We start from the raw sequence: 8,957 nt of genomic DNA, 5'->3' as shown, positions 1-8,957 counted from the left end.
AAGAATACAATGTAAAAATGATAATCAGATATAAATATTAAATTATAAATTATGCAAATTTAGCTTCATCATAATCAATTTAACAAAATAATAGTATCATTGAATCAACAAAATAATTGTAAAATATAGTAGTATTGAAAACAAAACAAAATAATAGTATAATTGAAATCAACAGAAAAATAACATATATACATAAAAACGTAATTGAAATGATAATTAAAATACGGTTTCTATAAATATGGTTTCTATTCCGAAAGGAGTCAAACAGGGATGTGTAATGTAACCATGGTTGTTCAACATATACATCGATAACTGTATGAAAGAACTGAAAGATTTAAGAATGGGAGCAAAAATGAGTGGTACAACTGTTAACTGTCTTCTGTATGCGGATGATGCCGTGCTTCTTGCTAGCAGCAAAGAAGACCTTCAATTCTTGGTAACAAAAGTCTACGATGTATGCAAGAAAGGCGATTTGCTCATGAATGTTTTTTTAATTTTTTTTAAATTTAAATTTCATTGATAAACCCTTACGGGTTACATACATTTAACAAAATATTTTCACTTTTAAAATTCACATTCTACTGTTAATAATAATATTTTTAACATCTTTTGTAAAGGTTGTCTGAGTCTTTTGTTTAGTTTTGTCTGGTAGTTTATTGTATAATTTCAGTCCATGGTTTATTAGTCTCGATTGTCCTTTTCTCGTTTTAAAAGATTGTTTATGATATTTTTCTGATATTCTCGTATTGTGTTCATATTTACTACAGTTTTTTTCAAGTTTTAATTTTTCGTCTACAATTACATCAGTGGCTAATTTATGAATAAATTTTAAAGATTCTAGTTTAAAGAGTTCAGTTACATTTAATTGTTTAGTTTGTTCAAAAAGTTCTTTAGTTGCTGTTAGATAAGGAAGGTCATATATTAACTTTAATATTTTATTTTGCTGTCTTTGTAGTCTGTTTATGTCATTTTGATTTCCTGTTCCCCATAGTAGTTGCATGTAACATATTTTTACATAGGCTTCATATATTAAATTTTTTACCTTTATTGGAATAAAGTTTTTGATTTAAAAAAAAAGACTCGATAAAGTCGCCACTTTGCTAATTAAATTGTTGATATGAATTGTCCATGTCAATTGTTGATAAATCGAAAGTGGTGGTTTTTGAAGGGGATGAAAAAATAACTAAATGTGAGATCAGCGTGAACGGAGATATTCTGAATCAGGTAGAAGAATTTGTGTACCTGGGAAGTATGTTTACTAGGGACGGAAAGGCCGAGAAAGATATTGAAAGGAGGGTGAGTGCCGGGAACAGGGTGAACGCTGCACTTAAATCTACTTTGGCAAACAAATGTTTATCGCAGGAGGCTAAACTAGCAGTTCACAACGGAGTTCTAGTTCCAACTCTAATGTATGGGAGTGAAGTATGGAATTGGAAAAATGATGATGAAAGTAGGTTGAATGTTGTCGAAATGCGATCCCTCAGGCGAATGTGTGGTAAAACGATGTATGATAGGTGCACAAATGTCGAGATCCGTGAAGTGTGTAAGGCTGAGACATGCATTATTGACAGAATCGAGAAAGGGGTGCTGCGTTGGTTTGGACATGTAGAGCGAATGGACAGCGAAAGAACGGCTAAAAGGATCTACGATGGAAATGTTGATGGATGCAGAAAACGAGGAAGACCGAGAAAGACAAGGCACGATCAAGTCCATTAAATACTTGAAGATGGACATGTCAAAAGTAGGAATAATCGGCGTGCGTGCATGAGAAGATGTATAAATGTAGAGGAAGCGAGGTCTGTATGCCAAGATAGAGTGTTATGGCGTTCTATCCTCTCTGCCTACCCCTACGGGGAAACGGCGTGATGGTTTGTTTGTTTTGTTTGTTTGTTTCTATAAACTTACTGTACAGTGTAGAAAGAAATAGGAGTATTAAATAATATGCCAAATAAGAGTGAGTACTAAATTAAATAATACAAAAAAACATAAGAATAAAAAGACTTAAAAAAGGAAATAAAAGTATAAGTATGGAAGGAAAGCAAAATTGTTCAATAGGTGCGAAGGTTTTCACGGTCACTGTTATCAATATGTTTCTTTTTTAGGTGATACCGTGTGCGTTGGATTTGTTCCGACGTTTCGACTACCATTGCAGGAGCCATATTCAGGGTAAAAAAGTTTCTAAACGTAAAAAAAAAGACTTGTAAATTTTTGCTAATTGCCAATCTCGAACTTGACAAAAAATTGACAACCTCGTCCCTATCGATGTGCAGCAACCAATTTCAAACATTACAAGTCATTCTTGCCATACTTTAATGTAAAACAATAAAATTGTATGTCTTCATATTACAATAACATTATAATTCATTTAAATACTTTTTACTACTGCCGTTCTACTTTATCATAAAATTGGAATTATTACATTTTAGTTCATCATACAACAATAGTATTGGTATTCATTAGTTGTACATCACATGAGATTGAATTGTAAAAAATACCAATCACATTTCGTTAGTGTTTTTGTAAAAGGAAAATTAATATTTCAACAACAAAAAAAACTCTCAAGGAAAGAATTATGCAATTCTAGGCATTTAGAAGATATAACCGTCGTTGCCTGGTGTATATCGTCATAATCGCGGAACAACGACGCAAGTGATTCTTTTCAATTTTACCAGAGAGGGATTTTGAATTATTTTTGACACATTATCTCACAACCGATAAGTGTAAAAGTATATATTTTGAAACTTGGGTTCGGTATACACAGTAAAACCTCTGTTTTACGTTTTTCAAGGGAGCAGCGAAAAAAATGGTTAAACTGAAGAAATTTATAATGTGAGGAAATGAAACACTGCAGAAAAATTGTAAAAAAAATTTGCAGCTTTAGAAAAATATTTTGTATTTTTTCAATCAATACACAATGTGTTTTTTTATAAAAACAAGTTAAAATAATTTTATGTTGGTAATTGACCTTAAAAACACTAAAATAAAAATTTGAATTTGCAAAAAATGCATACAATGATTTTTTCCCTAAATATTGGGAAATTTTGTTTATATATTAAAACTTTTTTTAGTATGGCATTACAGAATTTAAACTGTCAATTACATCGCTGCAAAACTGTTTCACACTTTTATGATAACTGTTTAAAAAATCTTCGTTACAAATTATGTTTATAACTTCAAATGATATTTCTATTGCAATTTTTTTTAACTTTCTGCATCGTAATTTATTGATGTGATGACTTTATTCTTCCTAATCATGCGTCAACCGCATGTCACAATTTAGAAAAATGTCAAAATTAGACACTTAAACAAAATGCCAAAATGGTCAATTACACTGAACCTACACTGAATTCAGTTTGAGATAGAAATTTACACATTTTTCTATATATCTTTAATTTATTCACTATTTTGGGAAAGCGCGGCGGCGCGCGGCTCGGTGTCTTTTGACAGATCGAATGAGCTTAGAAAATTTTTCAACCTAAAACCGGGATTATGAAAAACGTAAGAAACGTTAATTGGAGGAATATTTGGAAAATTGGAAAAATATTTACAAAATAGTCTTAAATTAAAGTCCTGCTGAGTTGCATACATACAACTCGTCAGCAGGTTCTTATAAATTGCATCGATTATTTACACTTAACCTACATTAACAATAATTTTACTTGAAAAACATTACATATTACATTATCAAAAATTAAAAACTTAACTTAAATTAACCATAATTTGAGCAAACGTCTCACTCCTGTATTTAACTAAGTATTTTTAATATTGTTTGGTAACATGTTAAATATTTTAAGTATACTGTTATTGCAATATCTAGGAACAGCTAGCCCTTCCATACTAGTAAACCTGGTGTTGTAATCATGTACCAATTTGTGTTAACACTCGAAGTGCGACGCATGCTGACAAATATTTGTACCAAAGTAGAGCCCTAACAGATAATTTATTTACAGATTTATAGATCAATGATATTGAAATATTATGTCTCTGGCGGTATACATCTTTATGTAGTAGCAATTTGATCAGAGAATTTTGCAAAGGATACAGAGGGAACAGAGGTGAACAGAGGCTTTGAATTATCTATCCTTACCTCTGTTCTGTATAAATACATTTAACTCTTTAATAAAGATACCAGTATCGAAGATGTCGCGAAAGCGATGAAACCGGTCACTGGATATTCCAAATTTGTGGAATAAAGTTACACTTGTGTTTTATTTATATAATAAAAAACAAATTTCCAAGATCAAATATAACAGAACGTCAATAACACATTTCTTGCACACCTGTTGTTGGTCTACAATAACAATGGTCATTTTGTGTAATGTTATCAAATTGAGTAAAATAAATTCAACATACCTGAACTCGCTCCAGTCACAATAACAGTTTTTCCATCCAGTTTCTCTTTTCCTTTAAATATTCCCATTGTAAGCCAACTGTATACTTTTAATACAATAAGACAGACTAAAATAAAAAGTAAAATTGATAAACAAATCCACAGCCACAACATTTTTACTGTAATTTAATTTTGAAATATTCCAAAAATATTAATAAATAAATTTGTCCAAATGACTCGTACACCACAAACTATCACAATCATTAGAAACATGAAGATTATCTGAAATCAAAAATGTTCAATAAGATAATTAGTTTGATTTCCAACGCATTGATATTTTTATCTACAAATTAAAATTATCACATGATAAAATATAGATAATAAAAAATATTATAATTAAATTGCAGAAAACTGCAGAAATCTCAGAAAAATAAATTTTTGGACAATATAAATCATCTATTTCTTTTTATTTCACGTTTTACATAACACTTTAAAAAAAAAAAAAAAGCCTCGCTGGGCACAACCCGTGTCGAGGCATTCATTTTCATGATTTAATATAAACTTATGTATGGTGTCTAAAAAAAATATACATAAAATAATACATATTCATACTTAAATCCACACAGGTAAATATTATTATGATAAATAAATACATAAATAATAATAAGAAAACAAAAAAAATAATAAGAAAAAAAACAAAATAATATTATAAGTACAGCTCACATATTTCACTTCTATGCGGACATTAGGTCAAGTAATAAGCTACTGTCGTAGGCACCTTTACATCAGTAAGTTCCTGGTGGCCCAACATCCGCACAAATGCCAAATATATATGACACATATATATGTTAGAAATCTGTGTCATGCGTTCATCATTCCCCTTTTCGCACCCAGTGATGCATAGGGCACTACATTGGTAAACCAAATGCAGTGTATTTCAATCATCTGTCATATGAAGGTTACGGTTGCCCTTCCAGGAATATCAGCATATGTACATTTTGTTTTTCTTTTCTTTTTCTTTTCTTATCTTTTCATGGTCATGTCATATTTATCATTTTTAATAATTAAAAAAGGAATGGCCCACACTCAGACGCTGAAGTCTTTGTGAGCATTTTTTTCAATTTTATGTTATAGTTTAATTTTAAGATTTATTTTTCTAAAGTGTGTTTCATATGTAAATATACATATGTATGGAAAAATAAACAAATAAAAAAAATTGCAGTTCAAAAACCTTTAAAATAGATATTTCACCTTTACCCTGTCTGGAATCGAACTCAAAGCCTTAAGAATGGTTGGTGAACGCGCCAACCACTTGACAACGAGGCGGATTTATCTCCACTCAATTTCAATATTCAGGATTTTTACTTGAAAGCAGCTATTGAGTGGAAAACACTTGTTCATCAATACGGCTCTATTTCACATACAGAATTGTATTCTTCAACCGCCTGGACACAAAAAAGTTATGCACGTCATGCAGAGTATCATCAGTACTACTAAAAATATATTTCTTAAAGATTAGTCCAAGTTAGGCAAAGTTTTTTTTATTTTTTTTTAAGTTTAGAGGTAGAAGTTCTTTTTGGAAGTAATTTATAAAACAAGGGGATACGACTGGAATAGCCGTACACATATGCGTCACGAGAGCCTCAACATGCTTGCCTACTTTACAAGGCATCAGGTTCATGCAGTAATTGACGTCCACGGCTGACAGTCAGTGTTGCCAACTAGTCTTGAGCAAATGTCGCTAAACGGAGGTTCAAAAGTCGCTAGAAGTCGCTAGATCTTAAGTCGTTAGACGGAGGGGGGGTGTTAGAGAAGGGGGAGGAGAGTTGCTGATGGGAGGAGGGGCAAGGATTTTTGGCGGCATTTTACACGATTACTTTCAAGTATAATGAATACTTTTAGGTAATTAAAAAAAAAAAAAATTCGTTAATTTAATAGAAATTAAACAGATAAAAGTGAGTTATGTCATAAGTAAAAGAAATTGGATAAAAAATTGTATATTCTAGGTGCTACTGATAAAAATATAGTAAGTATTAAATGATTCTTACCTTGATATTAATGGATAAAATATTTAATTCTAATGAAATACTTTGAATTTAAAAAAACAGACACCATATATTATATTCTCCAAAAAAACCTAAAAATACGGAACACTTTTTCTATGCAAAATAGAGAAAGAGCATCTCTATAGCCATGTGCATTATAACAAAAAGGTATAAATACATAGTATATTTTTATACCAGTGTAAAATACAACAAAATAATTTTTCTTTTTATTAAAAGTAAATAATGTCACTTAATATCAAAAAACAAAAATTACTTTATTCTTAGTGCCCCCTTTTTTGGGAGTAAAATTTCTTCATCACAAGTGATTCCATTTTTACTATAAATTTTGACAGCTCGCTTAAATGTGGCTAAAAAAGTTGCTAGAATTTGTCGCTAAAAAAATAAAAAAGTCGTTTTTAATGTCAAAATGTCGCTTAATCTAGCGACAAAGTCGCTAAATTGGCAACACTGCTGACAGTTCTTCCTTCTTCCACATTTAACCTCTAAACAATGGAATGAGGACCACATGAGGACCTGACTTGGGAAAACACACAACAGTTGGCTGCAGACAGAGGTAAATGGTAGGCTTGGGTAGATTTTGTGGACACCCGTGGACATGGATTTAGTTATTTTATTTTTAACAAACGGCACATTTTTTCGGTGATTTTGTAAGGCATGTACACAATCTGTACTCCCAAAGCAGACTTTTATGTCATTATTCAAATCAAACAACCAAATGAAAATAATATTTATGAATTTCAGAAAACTTTTAGTTTTGACTGTGTAAAACGAAACATCTCACAAAATTGTAAATACTATACGTCATTTTAAAGGAAACAAAAACTTTTCTGCTCTACAAAATATTGTGTTTGCTTTTATGTTACATATATTATTTTATTTGATTACAAGCCTTCGAAATGTAATGTCAAGTAAACGAAAGTTAAAGGGGTACTCGCAAAGTTTTGCTTTTGACCTAAAAAGCTCAGCCGAAATCAAGTGAGGCTTATCACTAGAGCCCGCCCAGGGCACTGCAGATTAAACAAACACCTTGCTAGAATGAACCTTTCCGAAACTTCTAGATGTAGGTTCTGCAGTGCAGATGAGGAAACACCTACACATATTCTATGTGAATGTGATGCTTTACATCATAAAAGGAGCCTCATCCTCAGAAGACTGCTGGTTAAACCTGAGGATGTTAAAGAGCTTGCCCCCTACTTGATTGCCCGACATTTTACGGATCTGGGCTTGGAGGGGGAGATTTAGCAAAATGTATACTCTCGCCTTCCACACAGTAGCCAGGCTCTTTATAGACGGGAGCTTGGAGGGCGAGAACTATTCTCGGGGACCCGTCACAACAGATCCTCACAGGCCGCAGTGACGCCAGGAGCTTGCATAGCACTTACCCCCACAACTAAGAATGAGAATAAGAATATTTTACAATATTAAAATCTATTATTATTTAAAAGATATAGAATCATATTCATAAGTTGACGAACTGAATAAAGGGCAACTCTTTGAGCATTTTCAACACTTTCTTCTGTTTGCGAGTTGAGGGAATAAAGATGAATACATTATTGACTAATTTTTCATGTCCTCTTGTTCTCTTCACCCAACACCCAATAACGGAAGTAGCAATGTATTACTGATTTTAAAGTATACAATATTTTTATGTCGGTGTCTATTTGTTTAATATGTGTTATTTGGGTCCACGTGTAGTAAATACTAAATAGTTAGCATGATAAAAATAAAATAGGAATTAATTCATTAGTTATGTAAACCTTGATGGAGAAACTTGTTTGCTTTGAAGCCGAAAGAAAATAATAATAATAATTAAAAAATAGTGGTTAAAAACAAAGTTGTTTTGTTTATTTTATTTAAGTTTATTATAGTGTTTAGACAGACAGATATTCTTAAAATTAAATTATAAAACAATTCAGGTAGCATGTTAAATCAGTTTAACTGAATAGATTTAAAATAAATACATCTGACTAGCAGATGTATAATATATATTTATATATATATACATAAAGACAGTGAATTGTAACACAAACAATCGATGTTTGGTCGTCAAAATAAAATTTTACTTAATTTCTAACACAATAAGTTTTAATTTGCAGTCTTTGGTCAAAAGTTTTAAGAACGAGAATGACAGTTTGGTTTGGGGATACAAATCCCACCCATTATTGTCTATGGAGTATTATTTTAATTCGCCATACTGATCCAACAACATTTATAAAATATTTTTTATGATAAATGACACAATAGATCCAGCTATTCAAGTCAAATAAAATTAAGCTTATAGCGATAATACGACAATATCACTAAAAATATAACAGAAACGTTGATGATTGAATTGATGATGATGAACAAAAGCATTGCTTCTAATTTAAAATATCAATTTCAATGGAATCATTAACAATCAAACTGATGAAACCGTCATGAAATTCTCTTCAAAATATTAATAAATTGATGGTTAAAAATACTCAGACTTAGTTTTGTAATACTATCAGTGACAAAAACTCCAAAGATTTTAAATGCCGCAATCAATAACTAAGTATTTAAATTAATTGGAATTTTCCATA

Source organism: Micrasema longulum, unplaced genomic scaffold (genome assembly GCF_059751315.1).
Source record: "Micrasema longulum isolate JH-2025_06_02 unplaced genomic scaffold, ASM5975131v1 h1tg001562l, whole genome shotgun sequence".
In the NCBI taxonomy this organism is placed as follows: domain Eukaryota; kingdom Metazoa; phylum Arthropoda; class Insecta; order Trichoptera; family Brachycentridae; genus Micrasema; species Micrasema longulum.
This window is presented reverse-complemented; position numbering follows the sequence as displayed.